This window comes from Phalacrocorax aristotelis, chromosome 7 (genome assembly GCF_949628215.1).
Source record: "Phalacrocorax aristotelis chromosome 7, bGulAri2.1, whole genome shotgun sequence".
Taxonomy (NCBI): domain Eukaryota; kingdom Metazoa; phylum Chordata; class Aves; order Suliformes; family Phalacrocoracidae; genus Phalacrocorax; species Phalacrocorax aristotelis.
The window spans coordinates 27,833,898-27,856,907 of NC_134282.1; the positions used below are offsets into that span (position 1 = coordinate 27,833,898).

The window sequence follows — 23,010 nt, forward strand, 5'->3', positions numbered from 1 at the left end:
GGTGGGCTGTGGCGGGCGCGCAGGGGCGCGTGGCGGGGTGCGCGCGGGTCCTGCCGTGGGAGGCTGTGTTGGGGCGGGTGTGCGTGGGGTTTGGCCGGCAGCCGCCCCCGTGGTGGTGTGGTGCGGCTGCAGCGCGGGGCGGGAGCGTGGTGTCGCTGGTGCGAGAGAGGCGCCGGCGTGGGTCAGGGTGGTGCGAGAGTCAGGTGGGTGTTGCGGGGTGGGCGGCAGGAGCCGGCGCCCATGTGCTCGTGGTGGCTGTGGGTAGAGAGGAGAGGGTGTGTTGTAGGGGGCGGTGTTGGCAGAGGGTGGTCAGGGTGGTGGAGGGTGTCTTTGTTGACGGTGCGCGTTGCAGCGGTAGAGTTGCGTGTGGGGTGTTGTGTAGGGCCGTGTGCGTGTGCGTGTGCGAGAGCTCGGACGTGCAGGAGTCGTGTTGTGTGTTTGGGTTTGGGCATCGGGGCGCGCGTGGGTGCTCGCACGTTGTCGGTCACCCGTCGTCGCGGTGTATGTAGCGCGCGCGCGTAGGGTGTTGTGGGAGGGCGCTGCCCGTTGCAGGAGAGGGCTGCTGGCGGCAGAGGGGGTGCCTACGGCCATACCACCCTGAGAACGCCCGATCTCGTCTGATCTCGGAAGCTAAGCAGGGTCGGGCCCGGTTAGTACTTGGATGGGAGACCGCCTGGGAATACCGGGTGCTGTAGGCTTTTGCCCTTTGACGGGAGGCGCCGGGGCAGCCCGCGTTTTCTTGGTGGGCTGTGGCGGGCGTGCAGGGGCGCGTGGCGGGTGCGCGCGGGTCCTGCCGTGGGAGGCTGTGTGGGGCGGGTGTGCGTGGGGTTTGGCCGGCAGCCGCCCCCGTGGTGGTGTGGTGCGGCTGCAGCGCGGGGTGGGAGCGTGGTGTCGCTGGTGCGAGAGAGGCGCCGGCGTGGGTCAGGGTGGTGCGAGAGTCAGGTGGGTGTTGCGGGGTGGGCGGCAGGAGCCGGCGCCCATGTGCTCGTGGTGGCTGTGGGTAGAGAGGAGAGGGTGTGTTGTAGGGGGCGGTGTTGGCAGAGGGTGGTCAGGGTGGTGGAGGGTGTCTTTGTTGACGGTGCGCGTTGCAGCGGTAGAGTTGCGTGTGGGGTGTTGTGTAGGGCCGTGTGCGTGTGCGAGAGCTCGGACGTGCAGGAGTCGTGTTGTGTGTTTGGGTTTGGGCATCGGGGCGCGCGTGGGTGCTCGCACGTTGTCGGTCACCCGTCGTCGCGGTGTATGTAGCGCGCGCGCGTAGGGTGTTGTGGGAGGGCGCTGCCCGTTGCAGGAGAGGGCTGCTGGCGGCAGAGGGGGTGCCTACGGCCATACCACCCTGAGAACGCCCGATCTCGTCTGATCTCGGAAGCTAAGCAGGGTCGGGCCCGGTTAGTACTTGGATGGGAGACCGCCTGGGAATACCGGGTGCTGTAGGCTTTTGCCCTGTGACGGGAGGCGCCGGGGCAGCCCGCGTTTTCTTGGTGGGCTGTGGCGGGCGCGCAGGGGCGCGTGGCGGGTGCGCGCGGGTCCTGCCGTGGGAGGCTGTGTTGGGGTGGGTGTGCGTGGGGTTTGGCCGGCAGCCGCCCCCGTGGTGGTGTGGTGCGGCTGCAGCGCGGGGCGGGAGCGTGGTGTCGCTGGTGCGAGAGAGGCGCCGGCGTGGGTCAGGGTGGTGCGAGAGTCAGGTGGGTGTTGCGGGGTGGGCGGCAGGAGCCGGCGCCCATGTGCTCGTGGTGGCTGTGGGTAGAGAGGAGAGGGTGTGTTGTAGGGGGCGGTGTTGGCAGAGGGTGGTCAGGGTGGTGGAGGGTGTCTTTGTTGACGGTGCGCGTTGCAGCGGTAGAGTTGCGTGTGGGGTGTTGTGTAGGGCCGTGTGCGTGTGCGAGAGCTCGGACGTGCAGGAGTCGTGTTGTGTGTTTGGGTTTGGGCATCGGGGCGCGCGTGGGTGCTCGCACGTTGTCGGTCACCCGTAGTCGTGGTGCAGCGCGCGCGTGTAGGGCGTTGTGGGAGGGCGCTGCCCGTTGCAGGAGAGGGCTGCTGGCGGCAGAGGGGGTGCCTACGGCCATACCACCCTGAGAACGCCCGATCTCGTCTGATCTCGGAAGCTAAGCAGGGTCGGGCCCGGTTAGTACTTGGATGGGAGACCGCCTGGGAATACCGGGTGCTGTAGGCTTTTGCCCTTTGACGGGAGGCGCCGGGGCAGCCCGCGTTTTCTTGGTGGGCTGTGGCGGGCGTGCAGGGGCGCGTGGCGGGTGCGCGCGGGTCCTGCCGTGGGAGGCTGTGTGGGGCGGGTGTGCGTGGGGTTTGGCCGGCAGCCGCCCCCGTGGTGGTGTGGTGCGGCTGCAGCGCGGGGCGGGAGCGTGGTGTCGCTGGTGCGAGAGAGGCGCCGGCGTGGGTCAGGGTGGTGCGAGAGTCAGGTGGGTGTTGCGGGGTGGGCGGCAGGAGCCGGCGCCCATGTGCTCGTGGTGGCTGTGGGTAGAGAGGAGAGGGTGTGTTGTAGGGGGCGGTGTTGGCAGAGGGTGGTCAGGGTGGTGGAGGGTGTCTTTGTTGACGGTGCGCGTTGCAGCGGTAGAGTTGCGTGTGGGGTGTTGTGTAGGGCCGTGTGCGTGTGCGAGAGCTCGGACGTGCAGGAGTCGTGTTGTGTGTTTGGGTTTGGGCATCGGGGCGCGCGTGGGCGCTCGCACGTTGTCGGTCACCCGTCGTCGCGGTGTATGTAGCGCGCGCGCGTAGGGCGTTGTGGGAGGGCGCTGCCCGTTGCAGGAGAGGGCTGCTGGCGGCAGAGGGGGTGCCTACGGCCATACCACCCTGAGAACGCCCGATCTCGTCTGATCTCGGAAGCTAAGCAGGGTCGGGCCCGGTTAGTACTTGGATGGGAGACCGCCTGGGAATACCGGGTGCTGTAGGCTTTTGCCCTTTGACGGGAGGCGCCGGGGCAGCCCGCGTTTTCTTGGTGGGCTGTGGCGGGCGCGCAGGGGCGCGTGGCGGGTGCGCGCGGGTCCTGCCGTGGGAGGCTGTGTTGGGGCGGGTGTGCGTGGGGTTTGGCCGGCAGCCGCCCCCGTGGTGGTGTGGTGCGGCTGCAGCGCGGGGCGGGAGCGTGGTGTCGCTGGTGCGAGAGAGGCGCCGGCGTGGGTCAGGGTGGTGCGAGAGTCAGGTGGGTGTTGCGGGGTGGGCGGCAGGAGCCGGCGCCCATGTGCTCGTGGTGGCTGTGGGTAGAGAGGAGAGGGTGTGTTGTAGGGGGCGGTGTTGGCAGAGGGTGGTCAGGGTGGTGGAGGGTGTCTTTGTTGACGGTGCGCGTTGCAGCGGTAGAGTTGCGTGTGGGGTGTTGTGTAGGGCCGTGTGCGTGTGCGAGAGCTCGGACGTGCAGGAGTCGTGTTGTGTGTTTGGGTTTGGGCATCGGGGCGCGCGTGGGTGCTCGCACGTTGTCGGTCACCCGTAGTCGTGGTGCAGCGCGCGCGTGTAGGGCGTTGTGGGAGGGCGCTGCCCGTTGCAGGAGAGGGCTGCTGGCGGCAGAGGGGGTGCCTACGGCCATACCACCCTGAGAACGCCCGATCTCGTCTGATCTCGGAAGCTAAGCAGGGTCGGGCCCAGTTAGTACTTGGATGGGAGACCGCCTGGGAATACCGGGTGCTGTAGGCTTTTGCCCTTTGACGGGAGGCGCCGGGGCAGCCCGCGTTTTCTTGGTGGGCTGTGGCGGGCGTGCAGGGGCGCGTGGCGGGTGCGCGCGGGTCCTGCCGTGGGAGGCTGTGTGGGGCGGGTGTGCGTGGGGTTTGGCCGGCAGCCGCCCCCGTGGTGGTGTGGTGCGGCTGCAGCGCGGGGCGGGAGCGTGGTGTCGCTGGTGCGAGAGAGGCGCCGGCGTGGGTCAGGGTGGTGCGAGAGTCAGGTGGGTGTTGCGGGGTGGGCGGCAGGAGCCGGCGCCCATGTGCTCGTGGTGGCTGTGGGTAGAGAGGAGAGGGTGTGTTGTAGGGGGCGGTGTTGGCAGAGGGTGGTCAGGGTGGTGGAGGGTGTCTTTGTTGACGGTGCGCGTTGCAGCGGTAGAGTTGCGTGTGGGGTGTTGTGTAGGGCCGTGTGCGTGTGCGAGAGCTCGGACGTGCAGGAGTCGTGTTGTGTGTTTGGGTTTGGGCATCGGGGCGCGCGTGGGCGCTCGCACGTTGTCGGTCACCTGTCGTCGCGGTGTATGTAGCGCGAGCGCGTAGGGCGTTGTGGGAGGGCGCTGCCCGTTGCAGGAGAGGGCTGCTGGCGGCAGAGGGGGTGCCTACGGCCATACCACCCTGAGAACGCCCGATCTCGTCTGATCTCGGAAGCTAAGCAGGGTCGGGCCCGGTTAGTACTTGGATGGGAGACCGCCTGGGAATACCGGGTGCTGTAGGCTTTTGCCCTTTGACGGGAGGCGCCGGGGCAGCCCGCGTTTTCTTGGTGGGCTGTGGCGGGCGTGCAGGGGCGCGTGGCGGGTGCGCGCGGGTCCTGCCGTGGGAGGCTGTGTGGGGCGGGTGTGCGTGGGGTTTGGCCGGCAGCCGCCCCCGTGGTGGTGTGGTGCGGCTGCAGCGCGGGGCGGGAGCGTGGTGTCGCTGGTGCGAGAGAGGCGCCGGCGTGGGTCAGGGTGGTGCGAGAGTCAGGTGGGTGTTGCGGGGTGGGCGGCAGGAGCCGGCGCCCATGTGCTCGTGGTGGCTGTGGGTAGAGAGGAGAGGGTGTGTTGTAGGGGGCGGTGTTGGCAGAGGGTGGTCAGGGTGGTGGAGGGTGTCTTTGTTGACGGTGCGCGTTGCAGCGGTAGAGTTGCGTGTGGGGTGTTGTGTAGGGCCGTGTGCGTGTGCGAGAGCTCGGACGTGCAGGAGTCGTGTTGTGTGTTTGGGTTTGGGCATCGGGGCGCGCGTGGGCGCTCGCACGTTGTCGGTCACCCGTCGTCGCGGTGTATGTAGCGCGCGCGCGTAGGGCGTTGTGGGAGGGCGCTGCCCGTTGCAGGAGAGGGCTGCTGGCGGCAGAGGGGGTGCCTACGGCCATACCACCCTGAGAACGCCCGATCTCGTCTGATCTCGGAAGCTAAGCAGGGTCGGGCCCGGTTAGTACTTGGATGGGAGACCGCCTGGGAATACCGGGTGCTGTAGGCTTTTGCCCTTTGACGGGAGGCGCCGGGGCAGCCCGCGTTTTCTTGGTGGGCTGTGGCGGGCGCGCAGGGGCGCGTGGCGGGTGCGCGCGGGTCCTGCCGTGGGAGGCTGTGTTGGGGCGGGTGTGCGTGGGGTTTGGCCGGCAGCCGCCCCCGTGGTGGTGTGGTGCGGCTGCAGCGCGGGGCGGGAGCGTGGTGTCGCTGGTGCGAGAGAGGCGCCGGCGTGGGTCAGGGTGGTGCGAGAGTCAGGTGGGTGTTGCGGGGTGGGCGGCAGGAGCCGGCGCCCATGTGCTCGTGGTGGCTGTGGGTAGAGAGGAGAGGGTGTGTTGTAGGGGGCGGTGTTGGCAGAGGGTGGTCAGGGTGGTGGAGGGTGTCTTTGTTGACGGTGCGCGTTGCAGCGGTAGAGTTGCGTGTGGGGTGTTGTGTAGGGCCGTGTGCGTGTGCGAGAGCTCGGACGTGCAGGAGTCGTGTTGTGTGTTTGGGTTTGGGCATCGGGGCGCGCGTGGGTGCTCGCACGTTGTCGGTCACCCGTCGTCGCGGTGTATCGCGTGCGTGTAGGGCGTTGTGGGAGGGCGCTGCCCGTTGCAGGAGAGGGCTGCTGGCGGCAGAGGGGGTGCCTACGGCCATACCACCCTGAGAACGCCCGATCTCGTCTGATCTCGGAAGCTAAGCAGGGTCGGGCCCGGTTAGTACTTGGATGGGAGACCGCCTGGGAATACCGGGTGCTGTAGGCTTTTGCCCTTTGACGGGAGGCGCCGGGGCAGCCCGCGTTTTCTTGGTGGGCTGTGGCGGGCACGCAGGGGCGCGTGGCGGGTGCGCGCGGGTCCTGCCGTGGGAGGCTGTGTTGGGGCGGGTGTGCGTGGGGTTTGGCCGGCAGCCGCCCCCGTGGTGGTGTGGTGCGGCTGCAGCGCGGGGCGGGAGCGTGGTGTCGCTGGTGCGAGAGAGGCGCCGGCGTGGGTCAGGGTGGTGCGAGAGTCAGGTGGGTGTTGCGGGGTGGGCGGCAGGAGCCGGCGCCCATGTGCTCGTGGTGGCTGTGGGTAGAGAGGAGAGGGTGTGTTGTAGGGGGCGGTGTTGGCAGAGGGTGGTCAGGGTGGTGGAGGGTGTCTTTGTTGACGGTGCGCGTTGCAGCGGTAGAGTTGCGTGTGGGGTGTTGTGTAGGGCCGTGTGCGTGTGCGAGAGCTCGGACGTGCAGGAGTCGTGTTGTGTGTTTGGGTTTGGGCATCGGGGCGCGCGTGGGCGCTCGCACGTTGTCGGTCACCCGTCGTCGCGGTGTATGTAGCGCGCGCGTGTAGGGCGTTGTGGGAGGGCGCTGCCCGTTGCAGGAGAGGGCTGCTGGCGGCAGAGGGGGTGCCTACGGCCATACCACCCTGAGAACGCCTGATCTCGGAAGCTAAGCAGGGTCGGGCCCGGTTAGTACTTGGATGGGAGACCGCCTGGGAATACCGGGTGCTGTAGGCTTTTGCCCTTTGACGGGAGGCGCCGGGGCAGCCCGCGTTTTCTTGGTGGGCTGTGGCGGGCGCGCAGGGGCGCGTGGCGGGTGCGCGCGGGTCCTGCCGTGGGAGGCTGTGTTGGGGCGGGTGTGCGTGGGGTTTGGCCGGCAGCCGCCCCCGTGGTGGTGTGGTGCGGCTGCAGCGCGGGGCGGGAGCGTGGTGTCGCTGGTGCGAGAGAGGCGCCGGCGTGGGTCAGGGTGGTGCGAGAGTCAGGTGGGTGTTGCGGGGTGGGCGGCAGGAGCCGGCGCCCATGTGCTCGTGGTGGCTGTGGGTAGAGAGGAGAGGGTGTGTTGTAGGGGGCGGTGTTGGCAGAGGGTGGTCAGGGTGGTGGAGGGTGTCTTTGTTGACGGTGCGCGTTGCAGCGGTAGAGTTGCGTGTGGGGTGTTGTGTAGGGCCGTGTGCGTGTGCGAGAGCTCGGACGTGCAGGAGTCGTGTTGTGTGTTTGGGTTTGGGCATCGGGGCGCGCGTGGGTGCTCGCACGTTGTCGGTCACCCGTCGTCGCGGTGTATCGCGCGCGTGTAGGGCGTTGTGGGAGGGCGCTGCCCGTTGCAGGAGAGGGCTGCTGGCGGCAGAGGGGGTGCCTACGGCCATACCACCCTGAGAACGCCCGATCTCGTCTGATCTCGGAAGCTAAGCAGGGTCGGGCCCGGTTAGTACTTGGATGGGAGACCGCCTGGGAATACCGGGTGCTGTAGGCTTTTGCCCTTTGACGGGAGGCGCCGGGGCAGCCCGCGTTTTCTTGGTGGGCTGTGGCGGGCACGCAGGGGCGCGTGGCGGGTGCGCGCGGGTCCTGCCGTGGGAGGCTGTGTTGGGGCGGGTGTGCGTGGGGTTTGGCCGGCAGCCGCCCCCGTGGTGGTGTGGTGCGGCTGCAGCGCGGGGCGGGAGCGTGGTGTCGCTGGTGCGAGAGAGGCGCCGGCGTGGGTCAGGGTGGTGCGAGAGTCAGGTGGGTGTTGCGGGGTGGGCGGCAGGAGCCGGCGCCCATGTGCTCGTGGTGGCTGTGGGTAGAGAGGAGAGGGTGTGTTGTAGGGGGCGGTGTTGGCAGAGGGTGGTCAGGGTGGTGGAGGGTGTCTTTGTTGACGGTGCGCGTTGCAGTGGTAGAGTTGCGTGTGGGGTGTTGTGTAGGGCCGTGTGCGTGTGCGAGAGCTCGGACGTGCAGGAGTCGTGTTGTGTGTTTGGGTTTGGGCATCGGGGCGCGCGTGGGTGCTCGCACGTTGTCGGTCACCCGTCGTCGCGGTGTATGTAGCGCGCGCGTGTAGGGCGTTGTGGGAGGGCGCTGCCCGTTGCAGGAGAGGGCTGCTGGCGGCAGAGGGGGTGCCTACGGCCATACCACCCTGAGAACGCCCGATCTCGTCTGATCTCGGAAGCTAAGCAGGGTCGGGCCCGGTTAGTACTTGGATGGGAGACCGCCTGGGAATACCGGGTGCTGTAGGCTTTTGCCCTTTGACGGGAGGCGCCGGGGCAGCCCGCGTTTTCTTGGTGGGCTGTGGCGGGCGCGCAGGGGCGCGTGGCGGGTGCGCGCGGGTCCTGCCGTGGGAGGCTGTGTTGGGGCGGGTGTGCGTGGGGTTTGGCCGGCAGCCGCCCCCGTGGTGGTGTGGTGCAGCTGCAGCGCGGGGCGGGAGCGTGGTGTCGCTGGTGCGAGAGAGGCGCCGGCGTGGGTCAGGGTGGTGCGAGAGTCAGGTGGGTGTTGCGGGGTGGGCGGCAGGAGCCGGCGCCCATGTGCTCGTGGTGGCTGTGGGTAGAGAGGAGAGGGTGTGTTGTAGGGGGCGGTGTTGGCAGAGGGTGGTCAGGGTGGTGGAGGGTGTCTTTGTTGACGGTGCGCGTTGCAGCGGTAGAGTTGCGTGTGGGGTGTTGTGTAGGGCCGTGTGCGTGTGCGAGAGCTCGGACGTGCAGGAGTCGTGTTGTGTGTTTGGGTTTGGGCATCGGGGCGCGCGTGGGTGCTCGCACGTTGTCGGTCACCCGTCGTCGCGGTGTATCGCGCGCGTGTAGGGCGTTGTGGGAGGGCGCTGCCCGTTGCAGGAGAGGGCTGCTGGCGGCAGAGGGGGTGCCTACGGCCATACCACCCTGAGAACGCCCGATCTCGTCTGATCTCGGAAGCTAAGCAGGGTCGGGCCCGGTTAGTACTTGGATGGGAGACCGCCTGGGAATACCGGGTGCTGTAGGCTTTTGCCCTGTGACGGGAGGCGCCGGGGCAGCCCGCGTTTTCTTGGTGGGCTGTGGCGGGCGCGCAGGGGCGCGTGGCGGGTGCGCGCGGGTCCTGCCGTGGGAGGCTGTGTTGGGGCGGGTGTGCATGGGGTTTGGCCGGCAGCCGCCCCCGTGGTGGTGTGGTGCGGCTGCAGCGCGGGGCGGGAGCGTGGTGTCGCTGGTGCGAGAGAGGCGCCGGCGTGGGTCAGGGTGGTGCGAGAGTCAGGTGGGTGTTGCGGGGTGGGCGGCAGGAGCCGGCGCCCATGTGCTCGTGGTGGCTGTGGGTAGAGAGGAGAGGGTGTGTTGTAGGGGGCGGTGTTGGCAGAGGGTGGTCAGGGTGGTGGAGGGTGTCTTTGTTGACGGTGCGTGTTGCAGCGGTAGAGTTGCGTGTGGGGTGTTGTGTAGGGCCGTGTGCGTGTGCGAGAGCTCGGACGTGCAGGAGTCGTGTTGTGTGTTTGGGTTTGGGCATCGGGGCGCGCGTGGGCGCTCGCACGTTGTCGGTCACCCGTCGTCGCGGTGTATGTAGCGCGCGCGCGTAGGGCGTTGTGGGAGGGCGCTGCCCGTTGCAGGAGAGGGCTGCTGGCGGCAGAGGGGGTGCCTACGGCCATACCACCCTGAGAACGCCCGATCTCGTCTGATCTCGGAAGCTAAGCAGGGTCGGGCCCGGTTAGTACTTGGATGGGAGACCGCCTGGGAATACCGGGTGCTGTAGGCTTTTGCCCTTTGACGGGAGGCGCCGGGGCAGCCCGCGTTTTCTTGGTGGGCTGTGGCGGGCGCGCAGGGGCGCGTGGCGGGTGCGCGCGGGTCCTGCCGTGGGAGGCTGTGTTGGGGCGGGTGTGCGTGGGGTTTGGCCGGCAGCCGCCCCCGTGGTGGTGTGGTGCGGCTGCAGCGCGGGGCGGGAGCGTGGTGTCGCTGGTGCGAGAGAGGCGCCGGCGTGGGTCAGGGTGGTGCGAGAGTCAGGTGGGTGTTGCGGGGTGGGCGGCAGGAGCCGGCGCCCATGTGCTCGTGGTGGCTGTGGGTAGAGAGGAGAGGGTGTGTTGTAGGGGGCGGTGTTGGCAGAGGGTGGTCAGGGTGGTGGAGGGTGTCTTTGTTGACGGTGCGCGTTGCAGCGGTAGAGTTGCGTGTGGGGTGTTGTGTAGGGCCGTGTGCGTGTGCGTGTGCGAGAGCTCGGACGTGCAGGAGTCGTGTTGTGTGTTTGGGTTTGGGCATCGGGGCGCGCGTGGGCGCTCGCACGTTGTCGGTCACCCGTCGTCGCGGTGCAGCGCGCGCGTGTAGGGCGTTGTGGGAGGGCGCTGCCCGTTGCAGGAGAGGGCTGCTGGCGGCAGAGGGGGTGCCTACGGCCATACCACCCTGAGAACGCCCGATCTCGTCTGATCTCGGAAGCTAAGCAGGGTCGGGCCCGGTTAGTACTTGGATGGGAGACCGCCTGGGAATACCGGGTGCTGTAGGCTTTTGCCCTTTGACGGGAGGCGCCGGGGCAGCCCGCGTTTTCTTGGTGGGCTGTGGCGGGCGCGCAGGGGCGCGTGGCGGGTGCGCGCGGGTCCTGCCGTGGGAGGCTGTGTTGGGGCGGGTGTGCGTGGGGTTTGGCCGGCAGCCGCCCCCGTGGTGGTGTGGTGCGGCTGCAGCGCGGGGCGGGAGCGTGGTGTCGCTGGTGCGAGAGAGGTGCCGGCGTGGGTCAGGGTGGTGCGAGAGTCAGGTGGGTGTTGCGGGGTGGGCGGCAGGAGCCGGCGCCCATGTGCTCGTGGTGGCTGTGGGTAGAGAGGAGAGGGTGTGTTGTAGGGGGCGGTGTTGGCAGAGGGTGGTCAGGGTGGTGGAGGGTGTCTTTGTTGACGGTGCGCGTTGCAGCGGTAGAGTTGCGTGTGGGGTGTTGTGTAGGGCCGTGTGCGTGTGCGAGAGCTCGGACGTGCAGGAGTCGTGTTGTGTGTTTGGGTTTGGGCATCGGGGCGCGCGTGGGTGCTCGCACGTTGTCGGTCACCCGTCGTCGCGGTGTATCGCGCGCGTGTAGGGCGTTGTGGGAGGGCGCTGCCCGTTGCAGGAGAGGGCTGCTGGCGGCAGAGGGGGTGCCTACGGCCATACCACCCTGAGAACGCCCGATCTCGTCTGATCTCGGAAGCTAAGCAGGGTCGGGCCCGGTTAGTACTTGGATGGGAGACCGCCTGGGAATACCGGGTGCTGTAGGCTTTTGCCCTTTGACGGGAGGCGCCGGGGCAGCCCGCGTTTTCTTGGTGGGCTGTGGCGGGCGTGCAGGGGCGCGTGGCGGGTGCGCGCGGGTCCTGCCGTGGGAGGCTGTGTGGGGCGGGTGTGCGTGGGGTTTGGCCGGCAGCCGCCCCCGTGGTGGTGTGGTGCGGCTGCAGCGCGGGGTGGGAGCGTGGTGTCGCTGGTGCGAGAGAGGCGCCGGCGTGGGTCAGGGTGGTGCGAGAGTCAGGTGGGTGTTGCGGGGTGGGCGGCAGGAGCCGGCGCCCATGTGCTCGTGGTGGCTGTGGGTAGAGAGGAGAGGGTGTGTTGTAGGGGGCGGTGTTGGCAGAGGGTGGTCAGGGTGGTGGAGGGTGTCTTTGTTGACGGTGCGCGTTGCAGCGGTAGAGTTGCGTGTGGGGTGTTGTGTAGGGCCGTGTGCGTGTGCGAGAGCTCGGACGTGCAGGAGTCGTGTTGTGTGTTTGGGTTTGGGCATCGGGGCGCGCGTGGGTGCTCGCACGTTGTCGGTCACCCGTCGTCGCGGTGTATGTAGCGCGCGCGCGTAGGGTGTTGTGGGAGGGCGCTGCCCGTTGCAGGAGAGGGCTGCTGGCGGCAGAGGGGGTGCCTACGGCCATACCACCCTGAGAACGCCCGATCTCGTCTGATCTCGGAAGCTAAGCAGGGTCGGGCCCGGTTAGTACTTGGATGGGAGACCGCCTGGGAATACCGGGTGCTGTAGGCTTTTGCCCTGTGACGGGAGGCGCCGGGGCAGCCCGCGTTTTCTTGGTGGGCTGTGGCGGGCGCGCAGGGGCGCGTGGCGGGTGCGCGCGGGTCCTGCCGTGGGAGGCTGTGTTGGGGTGGGTGTGCGTGGGGTTTGGCCGGCAGCCGCCCCCGTGGTGGTGTGGTGCGGCTGCAGCGCGGGGCGGGAGCGTGGTGTCGCTGGTGCGAGAGAGGCGCCGGCGTGGGTCAGGGTGGTGCGAGAGTCAGGTGGGTGTTGCGGGGTGGGCGGCAGGAGCCGGCGCCCATGTGCTCGTGGTGGCTGTGGGTAGAGAGGAGAGGGTGTGTTGTAGGGGGCGGTGTTGGCAGAGGGTGGTCAGGGTGGTGGAGGGTGTCTTTGTTGACGGTGCGCGTTGCAGCGGTAGAGTTGCGTGTGGGGTGTTGTGTAGGGCCGTGTGCGTGTGCGAGAGCTCGGACGTGCAGGAGTCGTGTTGTGTGTTTGGGTTTGGGCATCGGGGCGCGCGTGGGTGCTCGCACGTTGTCGGTCACCCGTAGTCGTGGTGCAGCGCGCGCGTGTAGGGCGTTGTGGGAGGGCGCTGCCCGTTGCAGGAGAGGGCTGCTGGCGGCAGAGGGGGTGCCTACGGCCATACCACCCTGAGAACGCCCGATCTCGTCTGATCTCGGAAGCTAAGCAGGGTCGGGCCCGGTTAGTACTTGGATGGGAGACCGCCTGGGAATACCGGGTGCTGTAGGCTTTTGCCCTTTGACGGGAGGCGCCGGGGCAGCCCGCGTTTTCTTGGTGGGCTGTGGCGGGCGTGCAGGGGCGCGTGGCGGGTGCGCGCGGGTCCTGCCGTGGGAGGCTGTGTGGGGCGGGTGTGCGTGGGGTTTGGCCGGCAGCCGCCCCCGTGGTGGTGTGGTGCGGCTGCAGCGCGGGGCGGGAGCGTGGTGTCGCTGGTGCGAGAGAGGCGCCGGCGTGGGTCAGGGTGGTGCGAGAGTCAGGTGGGTGTTGCGGGGTGGGCGGCAGGAGCCGGCGCCCATGTGCTCGTGGTGGCTGTGGGTAGAGAGGAGAGGGTGTGTTGTAGGGGGCGGTGTTGGCAGAGGGTGGTCAGGGTGGTGGAGGGTGTCTTTGTTGACGGTGCGCGTTGCAGCGGTAGAGTTGCGTGTGGGGTGTTGTGTAGGGCCGTGTGCGTGTGCGAGAGCTCGGACGTGCAGGAGTCGTGTTGTGTGTTTGGGTTTGGGCATCGGGGCGCGCGTGGGCGCTCGCACGTTGTCGGTCACCCGTCGTCGCGGTGTATGTAGCGCGCGCGCGTAGGGCGTTGTGGGAGGGCGCTGCCCGTTGCAGGAGAGGGCTGCTGGCGGCAGAGGGGGTGCCTACGGCCATACCACCCTGAGAACGCCCGATCTCGTCTGATCTCGGAAGCTAAGCAGGGTCGGGCCCGGTTAGTACTTGGATGGGAGACCGCCTGGGAATACCGGGTGCTGTAGGCTTTTGCCCTTTGACGGGAGGCGCCGGGGCAGCCCGCGTTTTCTTGGTGGGCTGTGGCGGGCGCGCAGGGGCGCGTGGCGGGTGCGCGCGGGTCCTGCCGTGGGAGGCTGTGTTGGGGCGGGTGTGCGTGGGGTTTGGCCGGCAGCCGCCCCCGTGGTGGTGTGGTGCGGCTGCAGCGCGGGGCGGGAGCGTGGTGTCGCTGGTGCGAGAGAGGCGCCGGCGTGGGTCAGGGTGGTGCGAGAGTCAGGTGGGTGTTGCGGGGTGGGCGGCAGGAGCCGGCGCCCATGTGCTCGTGGTGGCTGTGGGTAGAGAGGAGAGGGTGTGTTGTAGGGGGCGGTGTTGGCAGAGGGTGGTCAGGGTGGTGGAGGGTGTCTTTGTTGACGGTGCGCGTTGCAGCGGTAGAGTTGCGTGTGGGGTGTTGTGTAGGGCCGTGTGCGTGTGCGAGAGCTCGGACGTGCAGGAGTCGTGTTGTGTGTTTGGGTTTGGGCATCGGGGCGCGCGTGGGTGCTCGCACGTTGTCGGTCACCCGTAGTCGTGGTGCAGCGCGCGCGTGTAGGGCGTTGTGGGAGGGCGCTGCCCGTTGCAGGAGAGGGCTGCTGGCGGCAGAGGGGGTGCCTACGGCCATACCACCCTGAGAACGCCCGATCTCGTCTGATCTCGGAAGCTAAGCAGGGTCGGGCCCGGTTAGTACTTGGATGGGAGACCGCCTGGGAATACCGGGTGCTGTAGGCTTTTGCCCTTTGACGGGAGGCGCCGGGGCAGCCCGCGTTTTCTTGGTGGGCTGTGGCGGGCGTGCAGGGGCGCGTGGCGGGTGCGCGCGGGTCCTGCCGTGGGAGGCTGTGTGGGGCGGGTGTGCGTGGGGTTTGGCCGGCAGCCGCCCCCGTGGTGGTGTGGTGCGGCTGCAGCGCGGGGCGGGAGCGTGGTGTCGCTGGTGCGAGAGAGGCGCCGGCGTGGGTCAGGGTGGTGCGAGAGTCAGGTGGGTGTTGCGGGGTGGGCGGCAGGAGCCGGCGCCCATGTGCTCGTGGTGGCTGTGGGTAGAGAGGAGAGGGTGTGTTGTAGGGGGCGGTGTTGGCAGAGGGTGGTCAGGGTGGTGGAGGGTGTCTTTGTTGACGGTGCGCGTTGCAGCGGTAGAGTTGCGTGTGGGGTGTTGTGTAGGGCCGTGTGCGTGTGCGAGAGCTCGGACGTGCAGGAGTCGTGTTGTGTGTTTGGGTTTGGGCATCGGGGCGCGCGTGGGCGCTCGCACGTTGTCGGTCACCCGTCGTCGCGGTGTATGTAGCGCGAGCGCGTAGGGCGTTGTGGGAGGGCGCTGCCCGTTGCAGGAGAGGGCTGCTGGCGGCAGAAGGGGTGCCTACGGCCATACCACCCTGAGAACGCCCGATCTCGTCTGATCTCGGAAGCTAAGCAGGGTCGGGCCCGGTTAGTACTTGGATGGGAGACCGCCTGGGAATACCGGGTGCTGTAGGCTTTTGCCCTTTGACGGGAGGCGCCGGGGCAGCCCGCGTTTTCTTGGTGGGCTGTGGCGGGCACGCAGGGGCGCGTGGCGGGTGCGCGCGGGTCCTGCCGTGGGAGGCTGTGTGGGGGCGGGTGTGCGTGGGGTTTGGCCGGCAGCCGCCCCCGTGGTGGTGTGGTGCGGCTGCAGCGCGGGGCGGGAGCGTGGTGTCGCTGGTGCGAGAGAGGCGCCGGCGTGGGTCAGGGTGGTGCGAGAGTCAGGTGGGTGTTGCGGGGTGGGCGGCAGGAGCCGGCGCCCATGTGCTCGTGGTGGCTGTGGGTAGAGAGGAGAGGGTGTGTTGTAGGGGGCGGTGTTGGCAGAGGGTGGTCAGGGTGGTGGAGGGTGTCTTTGTTGACGGTGCGCGTTGCAGCGGTAGAGTTGCGTGTGGGGTGTTGTGTAGGGCCGTGTGCGTGTGCGAGAGCTCGGACGTGCAGGAGTCGTGTTGTGTGTTTGGGTTTGGGCATCGGGGCGCGCGTGGGCGCTCGCACGTTGTCGGTCACCCGTCGTCGCGGTGTATGTAGCGCGCGCGCGTAGGGCGTTGTGGGAGGGCGCTGCCCGTTGCAGGAGAGGGCTGCTGGCGGCAGAGGGGGTGCCTACGGCCATACCACCCTGAGAACGCCCGATCTCGTCTGATCTCGGAAGCTAAGCAGGGTCGGGCCCGGTTAGTACTTGGATGGGAGACCGCCTGGGAATACCGGGTGCTGTAGGCTTTTGCCCTTTGACGGGAGGCGCCGGGGCAGCCCGCGTTTTCTTGGTGGGCTGTGGCGGGCGCGCAGGGGCGCGTGGCGGGTGCGCGCGGGTCCTGCCGTGGGAGGCTGTGTTGGGGCGGGTGTGCGTGGGGTTTGGCCGGCAGCCGCCCCCGTGGTGGTGTGGTGCGGCTGCAGCGCGGGGCGGGAGCGTGGTGTCGCTGGTGCGAGAGAGGCGCCGGCGTGGGTCAGGGTGGTGCGAGAGTCAGGTGGGTGTTGCGGGGTGGGCGGCAGGAGCCGGCGCCCATGTGCTCGTGGTGGCTGTGGGTAGAGAGGAGAGGGTGTGTTGTAGGGGGCGGTGTTGGCAGAGGGTGGTCAGGGTGGTGGAGGGTGTCTTTGTTGACGGTGCGCGTTGCAGCGGTAGAGTTGCGTGTGGGGTGTTGTGTAGGGCCGTGTGCGTGTGCGAGAGCTCGGACGTGCAGGAGTCGTGTTGTGTGTTTGGGTTTGGGCATCGGGGCGCGCGTGGGCGCTCGCACGTTGTCGGTCACCCGTAGTCGCGGTGCAGCGCGCGCGTGTAGGGCGTTGTGGGAGGGCGCTGCCCGTTGCAGGAGAGGGCTGCTGGCGGCAGAAGGGGTGCCTACGGCCATACCACCCTGAGAACGCCCGATCTCGTCTGATCTCGGAAGCTAAGCAGGGTCGGGCCCGGTTAGTACTTGGATGGGAGACCGCCTGGGAATACCGGGTGCTGTAGGCTTTTGCCCTGTGACGGGAGGCGCCGGGGCAGCCCGCGTTTTCTTGGTGGGCTGTGGCGGGCGTGCAGGGGCGCGTGGCGGGTGCGCGCGGGTCCTGCCGTGGGAGGCTGTGTGGGGCGGGTGTGCGTGGGGTTTGGCCGGCAGCCGCCCCCGTGGTGGTGTGGTGCGGCTGCAGCGCGGGGCGGGAGCGTGGTGTCGCTGGTGCGAGAGAGGCGCCGGCGTGGGTCAGGGTGGTGCGAGAGTCAGGTGGGTGTTGCGGGGTGGGCGGCAGGAGCCGGCGCCCATGTGCTCGTGGTGGCTGTGGGTAGAGAGGAGAGGGTGTGTTGTAGGGGGCGGTGTTGGCAGAGGGTGGTCAGGGTGGTGGAGGGTGTCTTTGTTGACGGTGCGCGTTGCAGCGGTAGAGTTGCGTGTGGGGTGTTGTGTAGGGCCGTGTGCGTGTGCGAGAGCTCGGACGTGCAGGAGTCGTGTTGTGTGTTTGGGTTTGGGCATCGGGGCGCGCGTGGGTGCTCGCACGTTGTCGGTCACCCGTCGTCGCGGTGTATGTAGCGCGCGCGTGTAGGGCGTTGTGGGAGGGCGCTGCCCGTTGCAGGAGAGGGCTGCTGGCGGCAGAGGGGGTGCCTACGGCCATACCACCCTGAGAACGCCCGATCTCGTCTGATCTCGGAAGCTAAGCAGGGTCGGGCCCGGTTAGTACTTGGATGGGAGACCGCCTGGGAATACCGGGTGCTGTAGGCTTTTGCCCTTTGACGGGAGGCGCCGGGGCAGCCCGCGTTTTCTTGGTGGGCTGTGGCGGGCGCGCAGGGGCGCGTGGCGGGTGCGCGCGGGTCCTGCCGTGGGAGGCTGTGTGGGGGCGGGTGTGCGTGGGGTTTGGCCGGCAGCCGCCCCCGTGGTGGTGTGGTGCGGCTGCAGCGCGGGGCGGGAGCGTGGTGTCGCTGGTGCGAGAGAGGCGCCGGCGTGGGTCAGGGTGGTGCGAGAGTCAGGTGGGTGTTGCGGGGTGGGCGGCAGGAGCCGGCGCCCATGTGCTCGTGGTGGCTGTGGGTAGAGAGGAGAGGGTGTGTTGTAGGGGGCGGTGTTGGCAGAGGGTGGTCAGGGTGGTGGAGGGTGTCTTTGTTGACGGTGCGCGTTGCAGCGGTAGAGTTGCGTGTGGGGTGTTGTGTAGGGCCGTGTGCGTGTGCGAGAGCTCGGACGTGCAGGAGTCGTGTTGTGTGTTTGGGTTTGGGCATCGGGGCGCGCGTGGGTGCTCGCACGTTGTCGGTCACCCGTAGTCGCGGTGCAGCACGCGCGTGTAGGGCGTTGTGGGAGGGCGCTGCCCGTTGCAGGAGAGGGCTGCTGGCGGCAGAGGGGGTGCCTACGGCCATACCACCCTGAGAATGCCCGATCTCGTCTGATCTCGGAAGCTAAGCAGGGTCGGGCCCGGTTAGTACTTGGATGGGAGACCGCCTGGGAATACCGGGTGCTGTAGGCTTTTGCCCTGTGACGGGAGGCGCCGGGGCAGCCCGCGTTTTCTTGGTGGGCTGTGGCGGGCGCGCAGGGGCACGTGGCGGGTGCGCGCGGGTCCTGCCGTGGGAGGCTGTGTGGGGGCGGGTGTGCGTGGGGTTTGGCCGGCAGCCGCCCCCGTGGTGGTGTGGTGCGGCTGCAGCGCGGGGCGGGAGCGTGGTGTCGCTGGTGCGAGAGAGGCGCCGGCGTGGGTCAGGGTGGTGCGAGAGTCAGGTGGGTGTTGCGGGGTGGGCGGCAGGAGCCGGCGCCCATGTGCTCGTGGTGGCTGTGGGTAGAGAGGAGAGGGTGTGTTGTAGGGGGCGGTGTTGGCAGAGGGTGGTCAGGGTGGTGGAGGGTGTCTTTGTTGACGGTGCGCGTTGCAGCGGTAGAGTTGCGTGTGGGGTGTTGTGTAGGGCCGTGTGCGTGTGCGAGAGCTCGGACGTGCAGGAGTCGTGTTGTGTGTTTGGGTTTGGGCATCGGGGCGCGCGTGGGCGCTCGCACGTTGTCGGTCACCCGTCGTCGCGGTGTATGTAGCGCGCGCGTGTAGGGCGTTGTGGGAGGGCGCTGCCCGTTGCAGGAGAGGGCTGCTGGCGGCAGAGGGGGTGCCTACGGCCATACCACCCTGAGAACGCCCGATCTCGTCTGATCTCGGAAGCTAAGCAGGGTCGGGCCCGGTTAGTACTTGGATGGGAGACCGCCTGGGAATACCGGGTGCTGTAGGCTTTTGCCCTTTGACGGGAGGCGCCGGGGCAGCCCGCGTTTTCTTGGTGGGCTGTGGCGGGCGCGCAGGGGCGCGTGGCGGGTGCGCGCGGGTCCTGCCGTGGGAGGCTGTGTGGGGGCGGGTGTGCGTGGGGTTTGGCCGGCAGCCGCCCCCGTGGTGGTGTGGTGCGGCTGCAGCGCGGGGCGGGAGCGTGGTGTCGCTGGTGCGAGAGAGGCGCCGGCGTGGGTCAGGGTGGTGCGAGAGTCAGGTGGGTGTTGCGGGGTGGGCGGCAGGAGCCGGCGCCCATGTGCTCGTGGTGGCTGTGGGTAGAGAGGAGAGGGTGTGTTGTAGGGGGCGGTGTTGGCAGAGGGTGGTCAGGGTGGTGGAGGGTGTCTTTGTTGACGGTGCGCGTTGCAGCGGTAGAGTTGCGTGTGGGGTGTTGTGTAGGGCCGTGTGCGTGTGCGAGAGCTCGGACGTGCAGGAGTCGTGTTGTGTGTTTGGGTTTGGGCATCGGGGCGCGCGTGGGTGCTCGCACATTGTCGGTCACCCGTCGTCGCGGTGTATCGCGCGCGTGTAGGGCGTTGTGGGAGGGCGCTGCCCGTTGCAGGAGAGGGCTGCTGGCGGCAGAGGGGGTGCCTACGGCCATACCACCCTGAGAACGCCCGATCTCGTCTGATCTCGGAAGCTAAGCAGGGTCGGGCCCGGTTAGTACTTGGATGGGAGACCGCCTGGGAATACCGGGTGCTGTAGGCTTTTGCCCTGTGACGGGAGGCGCCGGGGCAGCCCGCGTTTTCTTGGTGGGCTGTGGCGGGCGTGCAGGGGCGCGTGGCGGGTGCGCGCGGGTCCTGCCGTGGCAGGCTGTGTGGGGCGGGTGTGCGTGGGGTTTGGCCGGCAGCCGCCCCCGTGGTGGTGTGGTGCGGCTGCAGCGCGGGGCGGGAGCGTGGTGTCGCTGGTGCGAGAGAGGCGCCGGCGTGGGTCAGGGTGGTGCGAGAGTCAGGTGGGTGTTGCGGGGTGGGCGGCAGGAGCCGGCGCCCATGTGCTCGTGGTGGCTGTGGGTAGAGAGGAGAGGGTGTGTTGTAGGGGGCGGTGTTGGCAGAGGGTGGTCAGGGTGGTGGAGGGTGTCTTTGTTGACGGTGCACGTTGCAGCGGTAGAGTTGCGTGTGGGGTGTTGTGTAGGGCCGTGTGCGTGTGCGAGAGCTCGGACGTGCAGGAGTCGTGTTGTGTGTTTGGGTTTGGGCATCGGGGCGCGCGTGGGTGCTCGCACGTTGTCGGTCACCCGTCGTCGCAGTGTATCGCGCGCGTGTAGGGCGTTGTGGGAGGGCGCTGCCCGTTGCAGGAGAGGGCTGCTGGCGGCAGAGGGGGTGCCTACGGCCATACCACCCTGAGAACGCCCGATCTCGTCTGATCTCGGAAGCTAAGCAGGGTCGGGCCCGGTTAGTACTTGGATGGGAGACCGCCTGGGAATACCGGGTGCTGTAGGCTTTTGCCCTTTGACGGGAGGCGCCGGGGCAGCCCGCGTTTTCTTGGTGGGCTGTGGCGGGCGCGCAGGGGCGCGTGGCGGGTGCGCGCGGGTCCTGCCGTGGGAGGCTGTGTGGGGGCGGGTGTGCGTGGGGTTTGGCCGGCAGCCGCCCCCGTGGTGGTGTGGTGCGGCTGCAGCGCGGGGCGGGAGCGTGGTGTCGCTGGTGCGAGAGAGGCGCCGGCGTGGGTCAGGGTGGTGCGAGAGTCAGGTGGGTGTTGCGGGGTGGGCGGCAGGAGCCGGCGCCCATGTGCTCGTGGTGGCTGTGGGTAGAGAGGAGAGGGTGTGTTGTAGGGGGCGGTGTTGGCAGAGGGTGGTCAGGGTGGTGGAGGGTGTCTTTGTTGACGGTGCGCGTTGCAGCGGTAGAGTTGCGTGTGGGGTGTTGTGTAGGGCCGTGTGCGTGTGCGTGTGCGAGAGCTCGGACGTGCAGGAGTCGTGTTGTGTGTTTGGGTTTGGGCATCGGGGCGCGCGTGGGTGCTCGCACGTTGTCGGTCACCCGTCGTCGCGGTGTATCGCGCGCGTGTAGGGCGTTGTGGGAGGGCGCTGCCCGTTGCAGGAGAGGGCTGCTGGCGGCAGAGGGGGTGCCTACGGCCATACCACCCTGAGAACGCCCGATCTCGTCTGATCTCGGAAGCTAAGCAGGGTCGGGCCCGGTTAGTACTTGGATGGGAGACCGCCTGGGAATACCGGGTGCTGTAGGCTTTTGCCCTGTGACGGGAGGCGCCGGGGCAGCCCGCGTTTTCTTGGTGGGCTGTGGCGGGCGCGCAGGGGCGCGTGGCGGGTGCGCGCGGGTCCTGCCGTGGGAGGCTGTGTGGGGCGGGTGTGCGTGGGGTTTGGCCGGCAGCCGCCCCCGTGGTGGTGTGGTGCGGCTGCAGCGCGGGGCGGGAGCGTGGTGTCGCTGGTGCGAGAGAGGCGCCGGCGTGGGTCAGGGTGGTGCGAGAGTCAGGTGGGTGTTGCGGGGTGGGCGGCAGGAGCCGGCGCCCATGTGCTCGTGGTGGCTGTGGGTAGAGAGGAGAGGGTGTGTTGTAGGGGGCGGTGTTGGCAGAGGGTGGTCAGGGTGGTGGAGGGTGTCTTTGTTGACGGTGCGCGTTGCAGCGGTAGAGTTGCGTGTGGGGTGTTGTGTAGGGCCGTGTGCGTGTGCGAGAGCTCAGACGTGCAGGAGTCGTGTTGTGTGTTTGGGTTTGGGCATCGGGGCGCGCGTGGGTGCTCGCACGTTGTCGGTCACCCGTCGTCGCGGTGTATGTAGCGCGCGCGTGTAGGGCGTTGTGGGAGGGCGCTGCCCGTTGCAGGAGAGGGCTGCTGGCGGCAGAGGGGGTGCCTACGGCCATACCACCCTGAGAACGCCCGATCTCGTCTGATCTCGGAAGCTAAGCAGGGTCGGGCCCGGTTAGTACTTGGATGGGAGACCGCCTGGGAATACGGGGTGCTGTAGGCTTTTGCCCTTTGACGGGAGGCGCCGGGGCAGCCCGCGTTTTCTTGGTGGGCTGTGGCGGGCGCGCAGGGGCGCGTGGCGGGTGCGCGCGGGTCCTGCCGTGGGAGGCTGTGTGGGGGCGGGTGTGCGTGGGGTTTGGCCGGCAGCCGCCCCCGTGGTGGTGTGGTGCGGCTGCAGCGCGGGGCGGGAGCGTGGTGTCGCTGGTGCGAGAGAGGCGCCGGCGTGGGTCAGGGTGGTGCGAGAGTCAGGTGGGTGTTGCGGGGTGGGCGGCAGGAGCCGGCGCCCATGTGCTCGTGGTGGCTGTGGGTAGAGAGGAGAGGGTGTGTTGTAGGGGGCGGTGTTGGCAGAGGGTGGTCAGGGTGGTGGAGGGTGTCTTTGTTGACGGTGCGCGTTGCAGCGGTAGAGTTGCGTGTGGGGTGTTGTGTAGGGCCGTGTGCGTGTGCGAGAGCTCGGACGTGCAGGAGTCGTGTTGTGTGTTTGGGTTTGGGCATCGGGGCGCGCGTGGGTGCTCGCACGTTGTCGGTCACCCGTCGTCGCGGTGTATCGCGCGCGTGTAGGGCGTTGTGGGAGGGCGCTGCCCGTTGCAGGAGAGGGCTGCTGGCGGCAGAGGGGGTGCCTACGGCCATACCACCCTGAGAACGCCCGATCTCGTCTGATCTCGGAAGCTAAGCAGGGTCGGGCCCGGTTAGTACTTGGATGGGAGACCGCCTGGGAATACCGGGTGCTGTAGGCTTTTGCCCTTTGACGGGAGGCGCCGGGGCAGCCCGCGTTTTCTTGGTGGGCTGTGGCGGGCGCGCAGGGGCGCGTGGCGGGTGCGCGCGGGTCCTGCCGTGGGAGGCTGTGTTGGGGCGGGTGTGCGTGGGGTTTGGCCGGCAGCCGCCCCCGTGGTGGTGTGGTGCGGCTGCAGCGCGGGGCGGGAGCGTGGTGTCGCTGGTGCGAGAGAGGCGCCGGCGTGGGTCAGGGTGGTGCGAGAGTCAGGTGGGTGTTGCGGGGTGGGCGGCAGGAGCCGGCGCCCATGTGCTCGTGGTGGCTGTGGGTAGAGAGGAGAGGGTGTGTTGTAGGGGGCGGTGTTGGCAGAGGGTGGTCAGGGTGGTGGAGGGTGTCTTTGTTGACGGTGCGCGTTGCAGCGGTAGAGTTGCGTGTGGGGTGTTGTGTAGGGCCGTGTGCGTGTGCGAGAGCTCGGACGTGCAGGAGTCGTGTTGTGTGTTTGGGTTTGGGCATCGGGGCGCGCGTGGGTGCTCGCACGTTGTCGGTCACCCGTCGTCGCGGTGTATCGCGCGCGTGTAGGGCGTTGTGGGAGGGCGCTGCCCGTTGCAGGAGAGGGCTGCTGGCGGCAGAGGGGGTGCCTACGGCCATACCACCCTGAGAACGCCCGATCTCGTCTGATCTCGGAAGCTAAGCAGGGTCGGGCCGGTTAGTACTTGGATGGGAGACCGCCTGGGAATACCGGGTGCTGTAGGCTTTTGCCCTTTGACGGGAGGCGCCGGGGCAGCCCGCGTTTTCTTGGTGGGCTGTGGCGGGCGCGCAGGGGCGCGTGGCGGGTGCGCGCGGGTCCTGCCGTGGGAGGCTGTGTGGGGGCGGGTGTGCGTGGGGTTTGGCCGGCAGCCGCCCCCGTGGTGGTGTGGTGCGGCTGCAGCGCGGGGCGGGAGCGTGGTGTCGCTGGTGCGAGAGAGGCGCCGGCGTGGGTCAGGGTGGTGCGAGAGTCAGGTGGGTGTTGCGGGGTGGGCGGCAGGAGCCGGCGCCCATGTGCTCGTGGTGGCTGTGGGTAGAGAGGAGAGGGTGTGTTGTAGGGGGCGGTGTTGGCAGAGGGTGGTCAGGGTGGTGGAG

At 68.8% G+C, this 23,010-nt stretch overlaps 30 non-coding genes and 1 pseudogene across 30 annotated transcripts; all 31 read left to right on the forward strand.

The window, feature by feature from the left end:
• Window positions 1-579: 579 nt before the first annotated feature.
• On the forward strand, window positions 580-698 carry LOC142060627 (5S ribosomal RNA). The gene has a single exon (XR_012661846.1). It is a non-coding gene; the product is annotated as a 5S ribosomal RNA (ribosomal RNA).
• A 614-nt stretch (window positions 699-1,312) lies between these two features.
• Window positions 1,313-1,431, forward strand: LOC142060628 (5S ribosomal RNA). The gene has a single exon (XR_012661847.1). It is a non-coding gene; the product is annotated as a 5S ribosomal RNA (ribosomal RNA).
• A 611-nt stretch (window positions 1,432-2,042) lies between these two features.
• Window positions 2,043-2,161, forward strand: LOC142060629 (5S ribosomal RNA). Its single transcript, XR_012661848.1, has one exon. It is a non-coding gene; the product is annotated as a 5S ribosomal RNA (ribosomal RNA).
• A 614-nt stretch (window positions 2,162-2,775) lies between these two features.
• LOC142060630 (5S ribosomal RNA) lies at window positions 2,776-2,894 on the forward strand. Its single transcript, XR_012661849.1, has one exon. It is a non-coding gene; the product is annotated as a 5S ribosomal RNA (ribosomal RNA).
• A 611-nt stretch (window positions 2,895-3,505) lies between these two features.
• Window positions 3,506-3,624, forward strand: LOC142060602 (5S ribosomal RNA). The gene has a single exon (XR_012661822.1). It is a non-coding gene; the product is annotated as a 5S ribosomal RNA (ribosomal RNA).
• Window positions 3,625-4,238: 614 nt separating this feature from the next.
• LOC142060631 (5S ribosomal RNA) lies at window positions 4,239-4,357 on the forward strand. Its single transcript, XR_012661850.1, has one exon. It is a non-coding gene; the product is annotated as a 5S ribosomal RNA (ribosomal RNA).
• Window positions 4,358-4,971: 614 nt separating this feature from the next.
• LOC142060632 (5S ribosomal RNA) lies at window positions 4,972-5,090 on the forward strand. Its single transcript, XR_012661851.1, has one exon. It is a non-coding gene; the product is annotated as a 5S ribosomal RNA (ribosomal RNA).
• Window positions 5,091-5,701: 611 nt separating this feature from the next.
• On the forward strand, window positions 5,702-5,820 carry LOC142060633 (5S ribosomal RNA). The gene has a single exon (XR_012661852.1). It is a non-coding gene; the product is annotated as a 5S ribosomal RNA (ribosomal RNA).
• Window positions 5,821-6,435: 615 nt separating this feature from the next.
• On the forward strand, window positions 6,436-6,544 carry LOC142060606 (5S ribosomal RNA; annotated as a pseudogene).
• A 611-nt stretch (window positions 6,545-7,155) lies between these two features.
• On the forward strand, window positions 7,156-7,274 carry LOC142060635 (5S ribosomal RNA). Its single transcript, XR_012661854.1, has one exon. It is a non-coding gene; the product is annotated as a 5S ribosomal RNA (ribosomal RNA).
• Window positions 7,275-7,889: 615 nt separating this feature from the next.
• Window positions 7,890-8,008, forward strand: LOC142060636 (5S ribosomal RNA). Its single transcript, XR_012661855.1, has one exon. It is a non-coding gene; the product is annotated as a 5S ribosomal RNA (ribosomal RNA).
• Window positions 8,009-8,619: 611 nt separating this feature from the next.
• LOC142060637 (5S ribosomal RNA) lies at window positions 8,620-8,738 on the forward strand. The gene has a single exon (XR_012661856.1). It is a non-coding gene; the product is annotated as a 5S ribosomal RNA (ribosomal RNA).
• A 615-nt stretch (window positions 8,739-9,353) lies between these two features.
• On the forward strand, window positions 9,354-9,472 carry LOC142060638 (5S ribosomal RNA). The gene has a single exon (XR_012661857.1). It is a non-coding gene; the product is annotated as a 5S ribosomal RNA (ribosomal RNA).
• Window positions 9,473-10,089: 617 nt separating this feature from the next.
• On the forward strand, window positions 10,090-10,208 carry LOC142060639 (5S ribosomal RNA). Its single transcript, XR_012661858.1, has one exon. It is a non-coding gene; the product is annotated as a 5S ribosomal RNA (ribosomal RNA).
• Window positions 10,209-10,819: 611 nt separating this feature from the next.
• On the forward strand, window positions 10,820-10,938 carry LOC142060640 (5S ribosomal RNA). Its single transcript, XR_012661859.1, has one exon. It is a non-coding gene; the product is annotated as a 5S ribosomal RNA (ribosomal RNA).
• A 614-nt stretch (window positions 10,939-11,552) lies between these two features.
• On the forward strand, window positions 11,553-11,671 carry LOC142060641 (5S ribosomal RNA). Its single transcript, XR_012661860.1, has one exon. It is a non-coding gene; the product is annotated as a 5S ribosomal RNA (ribosomal RNA).
• Window positions 11,672-12,282: 611 nt separating this feature from the next.
• On the forward strand, window positions 12,283-12,401 carry LOC142060642 (5S ribosomal RNA). The gene has a single exon (XR_012661861.1). It is a non-coding gene; the product is annotated as a 5S ribosomal RNA (ribosomal RNA).
• Window positions 12,402-13,015: 614 nt separating this feature from the next.
• On the forward strand, window positions 13,016-13,134 carry LOC142060643 (5S ribosomal RNA). The gene has a single exon (XR_012661862.1). It is a non-coding gene; the product is annotated as a 5S ribosomal RNA (ribosomal RNA).
• A 611-nt stretch (window positions 13,135-13,745) lies between these two features.
• On the forward strand, window positions 13,746-13,864 carry LOC142060644 (5S ribosomal RNA). The gene has a single exon (XR_012661863.1). It is a non-coding gene; the product is annotated as a 5S ribosomal RNA (ribosomal RNA).
• Window positions 13,865-14,478: 614 nt separating this feature from the next.
• On the forward strand, window positions 14,479-14,597 carry LOC142060646 (5S ribosomal RNA). The gene has a single exon (XR_012661865.1). It is a non-coding gene; the product is annotated as a 5S ribosomal RNA (ribosomal RNA).
• Window positions 14,598-15,212: 615 nt separating this feature from the next.
• Window positions 15,213-15,331, forward strand: LOC142060647 (5S ribosomal RNA). The gene has a single exon (XR_012661866.1). It is a non-coding gene; the product is annotated as a 5S ribosomal RNA (ribosomal RNA).
• A 611-nt stretch (window positions 15,332-15,942) lies between these two features.
• LOC142060648 (5S ribosomal RNA) lies at window positions 15,943-16,061 on the forward strand. The gene has a single exon (XR_012661867.1). It is a non-coding gene; the product is annotated as a 5S ribosomal RNA (ribosomal RNA).
• Window positions 16,062-16,675: 614 nt separating this feature from the next.
• Window positions 16,676-16,794, forward strand: LOC142060649 (5S ribosomal RNA). Its single transcript, XR_012661868.1, has one exon. It is a non-coding gene; the product is annotated as a 5S ribosomal RNA (ribosomal RNA).
• Window positions 16,795-17,405: 611 nt separating this feature from the next.
• On the forward strand, window positions 17,406-17,524 carry LOC142060599 (5S ribosomal RNA). Its single transcript, XR_012661819.1, has one exon. It is a non-coding gene; the product is annotated as a 5S ribosomal RNA (ribosomal RNA).
• Window positions 17,525-18,139: 615 nt separating this feature from the next.
• On the forward strand, window positions 18,140-18,258 carry LOC142060650 (5S ribosomal RNA). The gene has a single exon (XR_012661869.1). It is a non-coding gene; the product is annotated as a 5S ribosomal RNA (ribosomal RNA).
• Window positions 18,259-18,869: 611 nt separating this feature from the next.
• On the forward strand, window positions 18,870-18,988 carry LOC142060651 (5S ribosomal RNA). Its single transcript, XR_012661870.1, has one exon. It is a non-coding gene; the product is annotated as a 5S ribosomal RNA (ribosomal RNA).
• A 610-nt stretch (window positions 18,989-19,598) lies between these two features.
• LOC142060652 (5S ribosomal RNA) lies at window positions 19,599-19,717 on the forward strand. The gene has a single exon (XR_012661871.1). It is a non-coding gene; the product is annotated as a 5S ribosomal RNA (ribosomal RNA).
• Window positions 19,718-20,334: 617 nt separating this feature from the next.
• LOC142060653 (5S ribosomal RNA) lies at window positions 20,335-20,453 on the forward strand. Its single transcript, XR_012661872.1, has one exon. It is a non-coding gene; the product is annotated as a 5S ribosomal RNA (ribosomal RNA).
• Window positions 20,454-21,067: 614 nt separating this feature from the next.
• LOC142060604 (5S ribosomal RNA) lies at window positions 21,068-21,186 on the forward strand. Its single transcript, XR_012661824.1, has one exon. It is a non-coding gene; the product is annotated as a 5S ribosomal RNA (ribosomal RNA).
• A 611-nt stretch (window positions 21,187-21,797) lies between these two features.
• Window positions 21,798-21,916, forward strand: LOC142060654 (5S ribosomal RNA). The gene has a single exon (XR_012661873.1). It is a non-coding gene; the product is annotated as a 5S ribosomal RNA (ribosomal RNA).
• Window positions 21,917-22,527: 611 nt separating this feature from the next.
• Window positions 22,528-22,645, forward strand: LOC142060605 (5S ribosomal RNA). Its single transcript, XR_012661825.1, has one exon. It is a non-coding gene; the product is annotated as a 5S ribosomal RNA (ribosomal RNA).
• Window positions 22,646-23,010: the final 365 nt, after the last annotated feature.